Here is a 19,844-nt window from a genome sequence, read left to right on the forward strand (position 1 = left end):
GTGTGGTGGCCATAGTGCGAATGTCACATTGCGACATCCTTATGAACATGGTACGCTGGCTCTTAATGAGACCCCCTATCCTCTATCTGTAGGCAAAATTTGTTGTTATTACACATTTTTATAATAAATAGAGGGAGGCTCAGTACTCCTTAAGAGAAGGGATGGTGGAAGAAGTTCAACATATCAATAGAAAAAAATATACCCATAATCTCACTTATAATAGACAGAGAGGATTATAACCATGAGGGGTGGAACCAACATGTAAAGATGATCAATCAGTCTTATATACAACAGAAATCAATACAGTAAAGTAATATATAAATAATTGTGTCCCTCCCGATTTTTTTTAAGAAATCTATCATCAAGAAGCTGTCTTGTTAAAGATCATAACATTAAGGATATTCACCTGCTTTAATAGAATCCATAATTCTTGTCCTCATAAAAGTATTGTACTTCATGCCATGAAAGGGAATTAGAAAAATGGGGCTGAGATGAGGTAGGAATAATCCTGCAAGTTTTGTTTCAACATCACAATAATGCAAGGAAAAAGGGTGATAGTTGTTTAAAAAAAACACATCACTTGAAAAAGCAAAAATGTTGTTCCAAAGAAGGAATAGCAACAAATTCTAAAAAAAAGGTAGTATTTGAACAACAAACAACAAAAAGTGATGTTCCAAAGTTGGAACACAACAAACACACAAAAAGTGTTGTTCCAAAGTGGAAAGAGAAAAAACAAAAAGTGTTGTTCTGAAGTGGGAACAACAAAAACAAAAACAAAAAGTGTTGTTCTGAAGTGGGAACGACAAAAACAAAAAGTGTTGTTCCGAAATGAGAACAACAAAAACCAAAAGTGTTGTTTCGAAGTGGGAACAACAAAACCAAAAGTGTTGTTCTGAAGTGGGAACAACAAAAATGAAAAGTGTTGTTCCGAAGTGGGAAAAACAAAAACCAAAAGTGTTGTTCCGAAGTGGGAATAGCAAAAACAAAAAGTGTTGTTCCGAAGAGGGAACAACAAAAACAAAAAGTGTTGTTCCGAAGTGGGAACAAAAAAAAAACAAAGTGTTGTTTCAAAGTCGGAACGAAAAAAACAAAAAGTGTTGTTCTGAAGTGGGAACAACAAAAACCAAAAGTGTTGTTCCGAAATGGGAACAATAAAAACCAAAAGTGTTTTTCAGAAGTGGGAACAACAAAACCAAAAAGTGTTGTTCTGAAGTGGTAACAACAAAATCCAAAAGTGATGTTCCGAAGTGGGAACAACAAAAACCAAAAGTGTTGTTCCGAAGTGGGAACAACAAAAATGAAAATTGCTGTTCTGAAGTGGGAACAACAAAAACAAAAAGTGTTGTTCCAAAGTGGGAACAACAAAAGCCAAAAGTGTTTTTCTGAAGTGGGAACAAAAAAACCAAAAGTGTTGTTCCGAAGTGGGAACAAAAAAATGAGAAATGTTGTTCCGAAGTGGGAGCAACAAAAACCTAAAGTGTTACTCCGAAGTGGGTACAACAAAAACGAAAAGTGTTGTTTCGAAGTGGGATAACAAAAACGAAAAGTGTTGTTCCGAAGTGGGAACAACAAAAACAACAAGTGTTTTTCCAAAGTGGGAACAACAAAAACCAAAAGTGTTGTTCTGAAGTGGGAACAACAAAAACCAAAAGTGTTGTTCTTAAGTGGGAACAACAAAAACAAAAAGTGTTGTTCCGAAGTGGGAACAACAAAAACCAAAAGTGTTGTTCTTAAGTGGGAACAACAAAAACAAAAAGTGTTGTTCCGAAGTGGGAACAACAAAAACAAAAAAGACACAGAAAATCAAATCAGCAATCATATTTACACTTTTTACAAAAAAGAAAATAACTTTTTACAATAATGAAGCTGCCGAAGGATTGCCTTCTGCAACTAGAATTTGTATGGTGGAGTCCTCACGTATATGTTGGTAAAAGGATTCTCTTGTAAGTGGATTTTGGTAGAGGTGCACCCAATGCCGATTTTCTTTGAAGGAAAAACCATACCCATCAATGGTGGCCAATGTAAGAGTGCCATTGTCATGTACTTCCTTTATTTCATAGGGGCCTAACCATCTAGTCTACAGTTTACCAAGGAAGTCTTGAAACCTGGAATCGTAAAGAAGTGCCCAGTCACCCTCATGAAATGTCATTTTCTTAATCATGGAATCATGCCACTTGGATCTTTGTTGTTGAATGAGTGCAGTGTGCTGTAGAGCCAATATCTGAATTTCATCTAGTTCATTTATTTGTCGTAGTCTGTTAATCTAGGATTCAGTTAAATGGAGTCCCACTTCTTGGGCTATCCTTAGTGTCTGTATCTCAAATTCTATGGGGAAAATGGGTTCCTTACCAAATACCAACTAATATGGAGAGTATCCAGTTATGTTCCTCCAGGTCGTGCGATATGCCCACAAGGCCTCTGGAAGTCGAGTCACCCATTCTCATCTGTGCGATGAGTCTGTCTTTGTTAGAATAGCTTCAATTACTTTGTTGGTACTCTCCACCTACCCGTTCGCCTGTGGGTGATACGGAGAGGTAATTAATGTGATGATTCTTCAGTGTAGCAACAATCTCGTGGCCTACAAATTATGGCCCCCCATCCGTAATTACTCCATTGAGTAAGCCATATCGCACAAAAATTTCGAGAAGAAAATTAATCACTATTTCCTCTGTCACTCTTGGTAATGCTACTGCCTCCACTCGTTTAGTCATGTATTCTGTTGCAACCAATATATATTATTTCTGATTGGATGGTGGGTTGATCAGCCTGATGAAATCTAACACCCATCACTCAAAGGGTTCTATCACCAGCTGTAAATGCAGGGGCATCTCATCAGATTGGCCAGGATGGCCCCTCCTTTGGCAACTATCGCATGCCTGGAAAAATTTCTTAGCATCCTTAAAAATCGTGGGCCAGTAGTAGCCCATTGGCAAAATTTTATGTCCATTTTTGCGGTCTGCAAAATGTCCACCACAAGGTCCATCATGGCAGGCTTTTAAGATATCATAAATTTCATCTTCCCCGATACACCTGTAGATGTTCATATCAGCCCCTGTGTGAAAAAGGTATCCTCCGATCCAGGAGAACCAAGTGCTGCACTATACTATTAATTTCCTTTTTCCAGGTGCCAAATGTTTGGGTAGTTTTCCTACTGCTAAATAATTCACCACATCTGCATACCATGGTGTTTTTACAGCCACAACAAACAGGTGTTCATTTGGGAACTAGTCTTCTACTACCATTGCATCGTCTGTTCTTGGCACTTGGGAGAGGAAATTTTCCACAAGGTTTTCCCTCCCCAGTCAATCCTTTATAGTTATGCAAAATTCCTACAAAATTAGTAACCAACGTGTCACTCTTCCTTTCATAATGGGTTTATTAGCTAAATATTTGATAGCATACTGATCAGTATACAAAACTACAGGGTATCCAGTTATATAGCGTCTGAATTTGTTAATATCATAAATAACGGCTAAAAACTCTTTCTTTGTTACTGTATAATTCAACTCGGCAGGAGTTGAGTTTTTTCTAATGTAATATATAACGTAGGGTTTCTTTTCGTCTTCCTGGGCAATAAATTCTCCAATGGCTGAATCTGACGCTTTTGATAAAATCTGGAATGGTATATCCCAATTCGGCCCCCGTAATATTGGTGTTGTTGATAGTAGTCGTTTCAACTCTATAAAAGCAATGTTACATTTGTCAGTCCATATAAAATCAACATTTCCTGTCAAGGCATATAATGGTGCAACAATCTGTGAGAAGTTCTTTATAAATCTACAATAATATCCTGCAAATCCCAAAAAAGTACGTACCTCTGTTTGAGTGCAGGGAGTAGCTAATAAGAGGATTACTTGTATTTTTGCTGGATCTACCTAAATTCCAGTTGCTGAAATGAAATGCCCCAGGATCAGGCCCTTTGTCATCATCATATGGCACTTCTCATGGCTTAAGCATAGCCTAGCAGTGGTACATCGTTCCAGGACTTTCTCCAATGTCTGTAATGCCTGTTCAAATTCATCTCCATAGGGTGTGAAATCGTCCATGTACACTTCCAATCCTTCATTTATCAAGTCTACAAAAATATTGAGTATGGCTCTTAGAAATGTAGCAGGTGTGTTGCACAATCCAAAAGGTAATACCCTATAAGCAAATGTTCCCCACGGGCAGGTAAAATTAGTTTTATCCTGGTCTTTAGGGGCAATCTGAATTTGGTTGTAGCCACTAAAGCCATCTAAGAAAGAGAAGATTTTCTTTCTTGCCAGCATATTTAGGACCTTATCAATGAATGGAAGGGGAAAATGGTCTTTTTGCATTGCTTTGTTGAGTTCTCTGTAGTCAACGCATATCCACCACTTCCCATTCTTTTTGGGGACCTCTACTAATGGAGAAACCCATTTACTATCAGATATATGATAGATAAAGTTCACATCTAATAGTTTTTGAAGCTCTTCTTTAACAATATCCTTTAGGTGAGTATTTAATCTATGCTGAGGTTGTCGAACGGGTCTTGCATCTTTTTTAGTGTAAATGTGATGCATACATAGCTGAGGGTCAATCCCTTTCATGTCTGGGTAATCCCAAGAAAATGCTCCTTTATATTTCCTAAGGACTTGAATAAGTTTTTGTTGCTGGTCATCACTCGGGTTACTGTTAATGTTCAGGATCTTCCCTGGCTCGACTTCAATAGGTTTGCTATTATAGACAATAGTTGTTGGTATTGGTTGGTCATTGATATCTCCCAGGGAATCTTCTTCAATTTCATTGTGAAGGACTGCTTTAATCATGTGACATTTCAAACTAGACATTGTAGCAGGATGATTGATAAAAGCATTAATGACATCATCTTCCATTTGGTTTTTAAATTCAAGGGAATCTACCATAGTCAATGGTGACCAAATATTTTCTGTTAAATATGTTACAAGTTGCTTCCTAGTTTTTACAATGGTTAGGCTTGGTTGAGCAGGAGGGTATAAGGCTAGATTATTCACATCATTCCCTCTGGTTATGGTCATACTGCTTGTCTGACAGCTGATATAAGCATCATCGGTTGCTAGCCAAGGCGTTCTTAAAATTAAAGGATGTCCATCTTGCCGGTTCCTAGGGTTAATAATAAAAAAATCTTCCAAATATTCCCAAGTGTCTATAGAAACCATCACATCCGGTAATGTTCCTTTTGGCCTAATGTCTGAGTGGTCAGCAAGTTCCAGCAAGGTAGTTGTTGGTTCCAATGCTGTGATGCCAAGTATTTCACAAGTTGTTGTTGTGAGAATGTTAATGGCTACCCCTAAATCAACTAAAGCATTGGGAAAAGAGTGACCATTTAACTGTACTGTGACAATGGGGTATCCTGGGTATTCATATTTTACAGGTGTCTCTTTGCCTAGTAATAAATCAGACAAAGTATTGACAACATGGACAATTAGGGTTATTTTTGTTTGCCTCACAGACTTCTTTATACACAATTCTTCAATAGTTTTGTCATATATTGGAATTTCTTGAATAGCCTGGAGGAGGGGTATTTTTATAGAGATATTATTGAGTTCACCCAGAAGATGAAAGTTGGGGTGTTCAATTGGGCATGGCATCATCAATCTTTCCGGGATTTGTGGGGAAGTAGTTATGATCTGTTCGGGAGTTTTCTTCCTGACCGTATCTTCCCCTTGTCGATCACTTACAGTAAAAGGCTTATTTGGGTGTGGTTCTTCAAGTTGTGTATTTTTATCCTCGTCTAGAGTGATTATGCATCCAGATCTTAACTTGAGTTCATTAAACTCTCTTAACTCTGCTTTAGGGTCCAGACCCTCAATGATTTGTACTGACTGGATTGGTCTGTTGTTGGGATTTGGGTGGGGATGGGCTGGGAGTTGTGGTCGTATATTAGATTCAGAATTTTTCTACAAGGTATAAGGTGCTGGTAAAGTAGGTTGAGACAGAGGAATTGTCCCCATAGGCTGGTTCGTGGATCTTTGCCAGTTTGATTGCCAGTTCTGATTTTGTGAGGTGGAATTGAGATGAATAGGGATTGTTCTGCCAGAATGGTGGAGGGTAAGAGGGATTTGACCAATTATTATTTGGATTTCACTGGTTGGGTCATGGTGGCATAAAAAATGTTTGAGGTGGCCAAGTAGAAAAAGGTGGCTGGTTTTGCCATGCTGCCCCTGAATATTGCTGAGAATTATATTGCGGAAGAAAGAATGAAGATGGATCAGTAAGCATACCTATCTGACATGCTTGCCATTGACAACGATGGTTCAATAGATATACTAGTTCCACTTCTTATTCCGCTTCCTTGAAGACTGCTTTTAATCCTGGGAGTGATGGGCAACTTTCCATGGCATGCTCCTTAGTGTATATGGCACATGCATGTATCATATCTACCAGGAATTCTTTATTATTGTTTTTTTTTTTCTGCAATGGGGACAAAAAATAGCCAGGTTTTGTTTTGCTTTGGCCTGCTTTCATTTAGCCTGCATGATATCCAATTGTGTCATCAGGGTCCCTAGGATATCAGTCTTGAAATATTCTAATAGATTTCTGATTTCGACTCTTGTAATGCTTCCTCCTGAGGCTTTGCTATCTCTGGTGATTGCATCGCGTCTGGTTGGTTTTAGCCTTGTACTACCCCAGGAGCACCTGCTGCACAAGTCTATAATATTGTCATAATCTTCTTGATAAATATCACCCTTACCCATTATATTCAGTGTTTCTACCCATTGGTCTTTCATAGCTTTAATCATTGTGGTTTTTAGAACATTATCAGGCAATTTTGCATAAGGAGATCTTTGCAAATTATATTGGAAGCACTCCACATATTCTTCTAGAGTCTCATTAGGCTTAGCTACCATTTGAAAGATTTCGTCTTTTAGTTCTCTAGTTCGGCAATAATCTTGGTATTTTTTAAGGAAGGATGTTTTCATCTGTTCCCAATCATTGATGGTACCTCCACCAAGTCCCATAAACCAATGCAGGGTGCTCCCTTCAGAGTAGAGGGGAACAGTTTCAGCTTTTGGGGGTCAGTGATGTAATCATAACCCCTACATAAAAAATTTAATTCAAAAAGGAATGTATCAGGGTCTTCTGAAGTTAGCCCATGAAAGGTAAGAATATTCTGTAATGGAATAGATTTCATGGGGGCATTGACAGCTGTGTCTACAATAGGGTATTGTAACATAGATGTCTAGGGTTGTCGCTGATTATTGGCCATTTGGTAAAAAAATATGCCAATATTCTTCAGGGATCTCTGGAGCTGGAGATTTGTTCCTAGGATGTCCAGAAGAGGTTGGAATAATTTTAACAGTGCTTACCTCGATCCAGAACACTGGGTGTCCTCTATTCAATCACTACTTCAGGAGATCTATGTTTTGATGATTTAATTTCAGGATTACCTATTTCTCCTTCTCCTTCACGGAGGTTGCATGAATTCCCTTGTTGTGAAGGGCATGGTTGTGAATTTTCAATATCTTGAAAACTCTGTTCAGACCCTTCAGTCTTACTTTGAATCTAAACGTTAGCTACAGATGGTGATTGTGTGGTCTAAAGGGAAACAGTAGGGTGTCTTGTAGCAATAGTTCGGGGTCCTACTGATGACTGAGACTCAACTTTTCTTATGATTTCATCAATAAAGTTTGATCGTCCAAGGGTCACCAATCCCTTTGATTTTTCAAGTTTGGGGGGAGGAATTATATCTTTTTCTGGTCTTTTCTTCTTAGTCATTCATACAAAAATACAAACATTCATTTCTATCTTAAATTCCTACGCAATTCTGCTGGGAAGTGGGCAGAGGAGCGAGCATTTTACTCGCTCGTTACACAGCTTCTTACCTCTCGTTTTTAATATCCAATTCTCTCTCAGCAGACAAACATCACTCTTTGTAAAATGGCAACACTCTCCCCGGAAATGGCGCCAAAATGTTGGGTGCTAAAAGGTGTCTTTTAAAACTCCTAATTGCCTCACATTAATTATCAACCTGGGTAAGCCTTTTTATTCCAAGAGTGTACACAATATGTGCAAGCTATAAATTTAGAGAATAATGCTTTAAAATAAGTTATTAAATTCAATACAAGAGTAAACGGATGCAATCATAAATCTCAAGCTTGTAACTTTAAAGGAAATAATTCATCTAACCATCATGACTCTATCTCAAACAACTCTGTAATTCAATATTAATCAACCAAATTCAAATGACAATCAACCAAGAGAACCGTAGTATTAACTGAGCTCTTTTAGCTGGACATAAACTACTGGATAGAAGGAAATCGTTTAATCAATCACTCTCTATGTTGTAATTAACCAGAAATGATTCTTTAACTAATAACTAATTCAATCCACAACATGAATTTCAATAAAACCAAGTATGACTGTTCATTAATGAAATGAATACCAGAAATCTAATTCAACGAAAATATATCAACTAAAAATCTATAAAGTGGAATAACTTGCAGGAAACGGAAAATGCATAAAACAAGGAACAACAATAAGTTCCACCAGAGATCAGGCCTTAGCCACCAGCAAACACTGGTTAGCTATTTCATAATATCTGAACAAACAACGACACAAGTTGTATATTAATCATCAAAGTCACTTATCATTACAAAATGATCTTGTTCTTCAAAATCACCCTTCTGTAAATTAAAATTACAATCCAAGTAAAAGACGAGAGATCCCTCTTTAGTCTTCCCTTTTATAGTCAAAAGGAAAAGATAGATGTGATCCCTTAGGATAAGGAGATCTTGAGGGATTCACAACTAAATGCTATCTTCAGACAATTCTTTTATCTCGCGCTGATCTTCTTGACTCGTTCCTTGGTTCGACCGCACTCGACACATCTCATTTTCCTTGATTAGCTTTTGATATTCCGACTTTGGAACAACAGCTGTTCCTTCTACTGTTTTTCTACATAAAAAGTAATGAGAGTTAGTTTGGTTGGTCAAATCATATCAAGAGCGGTTTTATTCATTCCTTATCAAAATCCTATCAATATGTTATTATATCATGGCACAAAATGGATAAGAAAGGAGGAAAAGGACAAGAATCAAGAGTAAATACATACCTATTGCAAGGCTCAACAATGTGCATAATTGTGAATATGTTAGTATCTTAATTTTCAGTATATTTCTATTGTAACCTCTTGTGAATATTTTCTATATAAACTCATTAGTATGTCATGGCCATTCAGATATTGGAATTGATTTCTTTTTAGTGATTAGTTTTAATGAGGACAACCCAAGCCTCTAAGTTAGAGCCTCCTCTTTGTGAGCTAAGATTGAATTGAATCAATATTCATTATTTCCATGCTTGCTTAGAATAGATTTAAACGCTTTATTGTTATGCTTTGATTGTCTAGATAGGTTAAAATGATGTTTTTGACTGAATAGAAGGAATAAGGAAGGATAACCAGGATCATTGAGACAAGATCCTCTTCCTTGTCTTCTAAATCAGAATAATATCATTTATCACTCTTCCATATGCTTCCATAGGTTAGAATTGAATGTTTTCCTTATATTCTCTTTTAGAATAGTTTTCTTGCTTTAGTATAAAGAATCTTGTTATTTTTTAGATAGTAGCATGTATTCATTTTTGAACATCTAAGAAATCACTTTCTAAACTAGATAGATCTAAAGTCCATATACTTTGGTGTGTTTCTAAGTTTACCAACCGGGATTGATATTAAAATAGATGCTTTAGTTTATCCCAATAAATTGTACTGACGGGTTGTCTTCCAAGTTGTATTATATGCCCAAGTGGCCTCCAAAAGTCTTTTAGCTCAATATTTTTTGTTGTTGCTCACAATCTTTGTGAGGATGTCTTCCAATGATCTGTTAGTGTACTATACTTGTCCATTAGCCTGAGGATGATAGGAAGTTGACTTCCTGTGTTTGATATGATCTTGCCTGAACAAATTATCAATTAGGTTTTGGAAATAATACTGAGAGGGGGGTGAATAAATATTATCAGATCAATTATTTTATTTCCAAAACAGATTTATATACGCTACTTCAATGAAGTGAACTAGTGTGTACACGCAACTGTTCTTAAAGAAACTAGCGTATATACAAAGAACTTGTGATTTAGACAGTTTATCATGTGTTAAGCTTAAACTAGTATATCAAAGATTTATTAGAAAATGTAGTAAAAGAAGAATAAAGCGTCACACATAAGCAACACACATGAACACCAAGATTTAAGGTGGAAACCCAATGTGGGTGAAAACCACCTATTGTTGTTGTCTATGTCTTCTTTTAATGATAAGAAAATCTGTTTACAACATTGCACCAGTGTAGACTCATACCAGTATGCAGGCTTCTACCTGCAGAAGGTTACAACCTTCTCTCATTCTCCAGCTTCTACTAGAAGGGAGATACAACCCCCTAGCTCTTGTACTATCTGATATGATTACTAGTACATAGGCGGGGACATACAGAAGGCTATGACCTTCGTTCTTCCTCCAGGGACCACGTTTCATAAATTTTCAGACTGGATGCTCCTGGTACACAATAATACACATGAAGTCCTCGTTTCATCCAATTCTCATACTGGACCCATCACCAAACATTGAAGCTCAAAATCAATCACCGCTACAATACAACCATCAAATACATTTGCATTAACCAATCATTGAAACTCAGTCATCAATCTCTGAATCACCCACAACTAAATCGTTAAAACCCCATTGTCACTAAAGCAAATCATAATCAATCAATCTGAACATTCAGTATACTGTCATCAAAACACACTCACCAAAACAAGAGAAGAACCCAGAATTCTGCAACAACAACCATATCCAACTACAACTTCAAATATCATATTTCATAATGTATACACTACTTAGATGTGTCAAACCAGCGTGTATACGTGCTTTTATCAAATCCAACCAACGTACATATCTGCAAATATTAATTCATAATTTTGCAGCTATTCCAGACTTCAGTCATACCCAGATCATAACATTTACAGAATAACACATGCGTCAGTATTCAGATCTAGACTATACATGATCAAACCACATAATGATAATTCATTTCAAGCCTTAAGATCTTGATCCATCATTAGATCTTATCCCTCATCGACCACTAAGCTTCATCCTTGGTTCAGATCAAGCAAAGCACCATAAGCTAATAACCTGCATACTAGATCTCACACTTCATCATATGTTCAATACTTGCACACCTTGGCCTAATGATCTTCTCCTCCTTATATAGTTTTAGGCATTTCTCAATACCTTGGACCAAAACCACTTAGGACCAATACCTTGGACCAAATACCTAGGGTCAATACCTTTGACCAATACCTTGGATCAAAATACCTTGGACCAAATACCTCAGACAAAAAACTTAGTTTTCTAACATGTATGTGCTTTTCCTCTTGTGAAAGTGCATGTATACGTTATACGCTCCTTTTGTCCTGTTAACCCGCGTGTATACGGTACTTGGAAAAAGTGAACTAGTGTATACCTTTCTTTCTTCAATCTTTGAGTCTGATCTATAATCCTTAACCTGTTGCACTGGGAACTATCATCTGAGTGAGTTTCCATCAAGGACAACCTCTGTATCATAATGCCAACAATCTCCCCCTTTGGACTTGATGGCAACAATAACACCAAGACACTCTCCCTCTTTAACATCAAGGGCAAAGGGCGGACCAAGATATTCAATCCCCTATGTTGTTCATGCTCCCCCTGAGTACATGCTGAATTGTCAGATTGAGCTCCCCTTTGTACATGCTGAGATGCACTAAAAACGTCTATGCTCCCCCTGATCACAAGCAGAGTCTGCGAAAGTATTTTCCAACAGAGTAACATGACTCTATAGCTCAACTATGTGAGTATGACCTTCCTATCACCAATGTTGGCTACATGGGGTCTGACCAGGTTCAACAGTGAGTTTAGCCAAGAAAATCCCGGTACTACTGGCCCTTTCGGCAATAGTCCGTGGAGCGCAGACTGAGGTCTCACTCGAAGTAGTATGGGAGGGTGTTCGAACCAGGTTTCCACACCCTAGGGATGTGTTGATGAGGGTTCTGGAGGTTCGTGATCCTAATATAAGCACTGCACTGCTCCGCATAGATTCCTATTCTCCGCAACCCGTGTGCACCTTCATATTATTCCGATTTGATCCTTACTATGCTATTTATATTAGTTCTTAACTTAGTTTGTGCGGGCCCAATATTCTTATTACTTATTCAACTTCCAGATTTGTGCCAGTACTTGAAAACAATATAAATGCATAAAGATGACTAGAACATATAAATATAGATCTACAGATGCACAATCTTCTGAATCAATCTTATCTTTATTAATACTCAGTTCAGTTACAGACCCGACTCTACCTTGTGCACTCAGCTGCAAAGTCTACTAGCCCTTTGCGCACTCAGCTGTAGAGCCTCTACCTACCACTACAACCCAATACACTTCGGATTCACTTCTATCTCCTAACCATGCCTTCACATCTATCTGTTAGTTGTTAAGACTAAGACTTCCTTTACACTTAGAGCCTCGCTCTATTTATACAATCCCATGGTCCGCAGACCATGGGTAGGCTTACACACTTTACATTAAATTACATTATCTTAGGGCAGACAACCCTAGAATCTCTCACTCTCCACCCACATTTTGTAGGGTCTTTACATTACACTTGACAAAAATTCAGGCTTCAAGCCCCAAAACATGCTATGGGGGGGATCCGCTACCCAACAGGCCCCCAACACAATCATAGTGACTCGTCCCAAGTCACTTTGATGATGTAGCGGTCTTTGCGCGAAGTTCTTCCAACTATGTCTGTGTTGCATGAAGGACCACAGTGCACTACTTTGCTGTCTACTAGATATGCTCCATTACTGCTTTCGAATCATCTACATCTAACTTGATTCTCTACTTTGATGTTGGCTTCTAGTACTTGTGTTTATATTCCCGCACCTTTGTCTGGCTTCTCAGGTTGTGAAGACTGTGCTTTAGACGGTTAGTCAGATAGCCGACCCACCTGTGTAGGGCTTCAGGCGACTGCCATTTACTCTTCCTGGGAAGGGTTCTCCATTAAGTTTGACTAGCTAGACCGTGCCTCCATCTATGACCTCCTTTACCACATATGGTCCCAACCAATGCATTCTAAATTTTCCAGGAAATTTTTTGAACTTGCAGTCATACAGCAACACTAAATCGTTTACCTTGAATGTGTGAAACTTGATATGGCGATCATGTCAGGCTTTCTCGAGCTGTTTCTGTACCTGCTAATGGAATCCCACCAGAAACCGTTCTTCCTCGAGTTCTTCCAATTGCGTGAGCCTCTCTTCCAAGGTTTCACGGTCCGACATGCATGTAATTGCTGCTATCCGTAAACTGGGTACAATGTATTCCATTGGCATGACTGCTTCTGTGCCATGGACTAACCTGAAAGGTGTCTGACCTGTCAATTTTTTGCACGTGGTTCTGTATGGCCATAATATGGCAAGTATGCGTAGATCCCAGTCGTTTCACTGCGCATTACATAATTTGGTCAGCGCAGTCTCCAGAATTTTGTTCAATGCTTCTACTGTCCCATTAGCTTGCGAATGGTATGGTGTACTTTGCTAATGATACCTGGAATTCCTCGGTGAGTGCACTGATGGTTTCATTCAAGAAGTTCATCCCATGGTCACTCATTAAAATTTTTGGGCAACCAAACCATGTCAACATGTTGTCGAACAAAAATTTCACAGCTGTACCGGTTGTGCAGTCCTTAATTGGCTGTGCTTCCACCCATCGAGTCAGGTATTCTATCGTAGCAATGATATCACGTGCACTCATCTTCCCTTGAGGTTTGATTGGTCTCACAAAGTCGACTGCCAATTTTTCGAATGGCTGCAGCATCATATATGGATTGAGTGACATCTCATCCCTTCGTGATGGTTTCCCAGTCGTTTGACATATGTCATAGGCCTAACAGTGTGCTTTCGAATCTTGATGTAGGGTTGGCCACCATAGCCTAGCGCGAAGAATCTTCTGTGTCGTCGTGCATCCTGTATAGTGTCCTCTTGCATCCCCCACATGTGCTTCCATGAGGATTTGTCCTCATTCAAATTCAGGTACATATCTTTGCAATATCTCATCGTTTCCCATTTTGTAGAGGTGCCCCACGATGACATAAAAGTCTGCCACATGCACCACCAATTCCTTCTTCTGTTGGACTGAATATTCCTTCGGTGCAGTCCCTGTGGTTGAAAAATGGATTATATCTTTGAAGTGGCCATCCGCGACACGTACTGCAAAGATCTATGCATCAGGTAGTCCTTCTTCCAAATTTGTCGGCTCCTCGCTTGTCTCAATTCGTGATAAGTTATTTTTTCCTTCATTTTGGCATCCCAGCGTTACGATGACCTTGAAGTCATATTCTTGAAATACTAACAGCCATCTGCATATGCGCCCCAACAACATAAGCTTGTTCACCAGGTATTTCAATGCGGAATGATCGGTATACATCTTGAAGTGCCCGTCAAGTAAATAGTGTCAGTATTTTTGGAGTGTATATACCATTGCCAACTCTTCACGCTCAATATTAGAATAGTTCTTTTCAGCTTTGGACAACCACCGACTCGCGAACGCGATCGGGTGATCCACGCCTTCCGCGACTTCCTACATAAGTACAGCTCCCAGCGCAATATACGACGCATCAACATGTACATGAAATTATACATCCCATTTTGGGAAGACCACAATGGAAGCGGATGCCATTTTCTCCTTGAAAACATCCAAAATTTTCCTACAATCATGATTCCAACAATATGTAGCATCCTTTTTCAATAGTTTTCCATTGGTGTTGTTATTTGTGCATAGCTCTTGATAAACTTTCTATAGTAACCAGTGTGCCCCAAAGTAGCGCGTAGTTGTTCGACACTTTGCGGCACTTCCAGATTGGGAATAATGACAATCTTTGCAGCATCCACCATCAGGCCTTGTTTGCAGACCACATGGCCAAGCAGGTCCCCAAAGGGGATGAGGAAGGTGCACTTTTTAAGATTCAACGCCATCTGGTGTCGTCGGAAACTATCCAACATCAAACGCAAGCTCGCTATATCGAGTTTAACTAACCCTAATACAGTCCAATTGTCCAAATAGACCTCCAAGAACTATGGATGTATTCCTTGAATGCTACCACCACTACGCGTGAAAATATCACTGGCGCGTTCTTCAATCCAAAGGGCATAATAGTGTATTGAAAACAGCCCCATTCGGTTGCGAAGGTTGTCTTGATCCTATCTTCCAACGCGATCTTGATCTGACGGTACCCTGAGAAGCCATCCATAAATGAGTAAGCTTTTTGATTGTCCACATTCTATAATACTTCATCTATAAATGGTGTCGGGAATGGGTCGTGAACAAAGGTGTCCTTAAGCTTGCTGAGGTCCACGAATATTCCAATTTCGCCCTTATGTTTTTTCTCCTGTACTACCATAGGACTCACCTAGTTGGATTCTTCCACTGGTTCAATAATTCAGGCTGCAAGCATTTTGTCTAATTTGTCACGGACCTTTTCTTTATACTTCAGATTCAAACGGTAAGGTCACTGCTTAACTAGCTTCGCATCTGATTTCAGAGTGATCTTCATCATCCTTAAGTCACCAATGATCCCCTTTAAGTCCATGATTTTGGTTGGGAACAAATCTTGATATTCGCGGAGTAACCCAGCGTCCTTATCTACTGTAGCACCGTCCCAATAGTCCCCAAGAGTCACGTACTTCGGCTACACATTTGTACCAATGTTTACCTGCTTTGTTTCTAGCGGTGCAGTGATGTCGGGATACTTAATTGATGGTCCTCGAACTTCACAACACCCTTCAGTGTCTGGAATATTAATATTTCGAGGGTCGTCATCATCCTCCTCTACTTACGCGTTATAAAATTCTAGGGCACTGCTTAACTAGGTTACCCATGCTGGTTGAACTACTTGTCATCGTTCCTATGGTATTTTGAAGATGGTAGGTTTTATGGCTTGTAATGCGTCATCAACAATATCCAACCATCGGTCTTCAAAGGTGAATGTTAACAAAAAACCCTTGTGCAAGACATCCCATTCACCCGTACCATGTCGGAGTTCTGTCTCAATATAGCAAATTATGGGTATGACATCCAAGGTATGGTAGAATAAGTGTACTCATTCAGGCTGAGGTTCTTCTCCATAGGCCTTCGCCCATTTTGCGAGGTGCGTGCGCGGGTAATCTCGTCCATCGTATTTATTTGCTATCCATAGTTGCGGTTTCCGAAATCATAGGCGCATCATCCTCCCAGCCACGCCAGTTTTCAAAAGTTCCTTGATGTGTTCCCCACTAGTGCACAGGTGTGGCGTGTAGCACCCACTTCAACGCATTGAACCACTATTGTTCTGGTACTGTGCTTTCAAACTTTCTTAAGAACTCATCCACCATTGTCAATCCATCGTATGTTGGTAGATCTCGGGCCTGGGTTGTTACGCAACGCAGTGATCTAGTCATCATGTCGCAATTCAGCATTGTCACTTCGTTCAACCGATTGTGCTAGCGTTCGTTTTCTTCGTTTGAATCCGAGGTGCAGGAACTTGTGCTCTCCCACGAGATCCTTCCATCTACAGTCAGATTCACCCAATCCTGATCTCGTGCAGTTATCTTGTAGACACAATCCAGCTCATCATCACTTCCATCGTCATGCACAGGTTCAGTATAGTGCGCTCCTTCAGCTGGATCTAGCGGAACTACTACGCATAGTGACATTTTCTCAAATATCATCTTCCGCTTCTTCAAGTTTATGACTCCATTCATATCAGTGGCCCAGTCTACTTCTAACAACGAAGGATGGGGATTGTTGTCAGCGACAATCTCTATTACTTCAAAGTCTGTTGTGTGCTCATGCCTTCAATATCAACTGTCACCCCTTGCAACCTCCCCATGGGCAAAATCTTCTGTTGGTTCACCATTCGTAATTTAATAAGGGTCCATTGTAACACGGGTCTTCTCATGGATTCCCATGTCTGCTTTGGTAACACATTCACGTCCGAACCCAGGTCTAGGATTACCTGATCCATTTCATACTCACCAATCTTTGTTGTCAATCTCATTTCCCTCCCGGTGTGCAATGCATGCTTTCCCAGTTTCCGGACTATGCGTGGTTCTCCTGACTCTGCGCACCTGGTGATCAACTCCTGTTGTCCCTTCACTACCTTATTATCATGCAACAATTTCATGCATGTCTCCAAAAAGGTAGTAAGCATAAAAGGATCCATCCCTGGCTCTAGTTTATCGTTACTACCTGATGTGGAGGCCTCTGCGAAGCTCTTCTTAGCTTCCATGAATGTCTCCTTTGCGTGTTCTAAGTCAAACTCAAGTTCCTTTGTAGGATCCTTGCAAACCCATGTATCTTCCTTGAGTTGCTTCCCCTTATCCTCCCTTATGGTCATACTGCTTCTGAGCATCATGTTCACATTTGGGTCTTCTTCGCACGGTTCAGATCTCATCATTTGGATATTCTGAGTCGGAGGAGGCTGGAGTACCCCTTTTTCATGCATCAAGTGTGATCAACGTAGGACAATCTACCATTTCATGATCAAACTGAGCATAGTATGAATAAGATACTCTTGTTGGGTTGGTACAATCGTGGGCGTAGTGACCTGGTCCTCCGCAATTGTAACAAATTAACAGTCTGCGGCCCCTTCTTGGTCCCATTCCTCCTCGTCCTCGACCTCGCCCATGAAATCCAGCGCACGCCATCCCTGCAGTTAGGTTGAGGGCCCATGTTTTTATCTGCATCCTATATGCTGGTTCCAATACATCATTAGCTCGTAGCTGCGACCAGTATGCTCATCGTGCCCTACTGACCTGAAGAAATTACAAAACAACTGCTGGGGAGTCTGTGTATACTTCTGCAACAAATGACAATTATCCGTCGTGTGCTTTCATCCTATATGAGAGATCACGCACCATAATGTGGGCGTCACACTTGGCCCTGCCTATGCCTTTGGTCTCAACAACATTGGCCTCCCTCCTGCCAAGTAGTTCATGAATACTAGACAATGCTCCTTGTCATGGCCCTGGCCTTTGCACTTTATGCACCACACTTCCTCGCGCGTCTCTAGCCGCGGTGCCCTATCCTTCTTCAAGCTCTGCATTTCTAAGTAGAGATTATGTAGTTGCACATGGATTTGTTGAATTCCCAACCCTGGATCCTGTATCAGTGTCTCATGTAACCTCATTGCCATTTCCAACGCTTCGACCTAGGTAGAAAGTTTCTGTTGTGATAGCACGGTCCTTAGGTGCGGTGTTAGAGATGCCACAAACCATTTGTGCATCTGTGAGAATCATATTAGCCTCACAGATTGTAGTCTTCAGTCGGTGATCCAGATCCCAGGGGGTCTCACCTAGAAGCATCACGCTCTCTTTAAACCCGATGATTGACTGTTTCTCTGATTTCGACTCGCTAAATTTTCTGTTCAGCACATTCTGGATCTCTACTATTCCTGCATTTGGGTGATCATTGGAGTGATTGATATACCATGTCAACACATGATCCTGTAGCGTGCTCACCAATGTAGCCTTCTTAATGTTTTCATCCATGACCCCTTGCGCTTCCCACACTACTCTTACCATGAACTAGAATTGTTCTGGATCCTCATTCCCTACTCCTCTGAATACGGGTAGCTTGATCGTGCTCACCATGCTGAACTACGGGGGTGGTGGAGGTGGAGTGGATGGAGATGGAGGTGAGGGAGGTGAAGCGGGTGGTGGCATGGGTGGGGGTGGTAACTGTGGAATGCGCTACCTTATCAAACTAACCATACTTCTCAAAGAGACCCAAGCGAGCTCTTCCTTGCTCTCTCACAAAGGTGAAATTACGAGACTGTTTCCTAATTCCTCGCTACATTTGTAGATCTTTCTTCTCTACGTTGTTCCAAACATTAATGTATTCGCATAACCCGCTTTTCACATAACAACATCTTAATCCAAGCATTCAAATATTTAATGTACTTACCTCGTGGTCCCTTGAGAAAACATTGCTCTTCTTTGTTGTAGCTCACGGTTGTGTCTACTGCAAACTCAGTAATAAATCCCCCTATTATCCAGTCAAGTCAGTGGTCCACAACTCGTGCGATCTTATCTTCTGATGCTTCTAGTATGTGCACTAATTTCAGAGTCTACACTATCGGTTGGTCGAGCTCACACCTTCCCTGGCTATCAGTTAACCTCGTGATCCACTCATACAATTCAGAATGAAAGGATGCGAAGAAGATCTTGTGGATTTTCATATACATGTAGCGATACAGCCACCTTTTCTCGGATACCTACAGAGTTCTATTTTCCTATGTCATGAACTCGTGAATATTCTTTTCCAACCACTCTTCAATTTCCTTCTTTGATGGGTTCCAGTGTCATGACATCAGACATCCTTTAAGCAAATCTTGATCCTGGCAATGGAACCATTTTTTGGCTACGTGGGGCCTGACCTAGGTTCAACAGTGAGTTTAGCCAAGAAAATCCCAGTACTACTAGCCCTTTCAGCAATAGTCCGTGGAGCGCGGACTGAGGTCTCACTCGAAGTAGTATGGGAGGGTGCTGGAACCAAGTTTCCGCACCGTAGGGATGTCTTGATGAGGGTTCTGGAGGTTCACGATCCTAATCTGTGTGCTATGTTGCTCCGCGCAGCTTCCTATTCTTCACAACCCATGTGCACCTTCATATTATTCTGATCCGATCCTTACTGTGCTATTTATATTAGTGCTTAACTTAGTTTGTGTGGGCCCAATATTCTTATTACTTATTCAACTTCCAGATTAGCGCCAGTACTTGAAAACAATATAAATGCATAAAGATGACCAGAACATAGAAATATAGATCTACAAACACACAAT

The sequence above is a fragment of the Pinus tabuliformis genome, chromosome 5_1, assembly GCF_031772625.1.
Source record: "Pinus tabuliformis cultivar Carrire ecotype Pingquan chromosome 5_1, CPIR1, whole genome shotgun sequence".
Lineage (NCBI taxonomy): Eukaryota > Viridiplantae > Streptophyta > Pinopsida > Pinales > Pinaceae > Pinus > Pinus tabuliformis.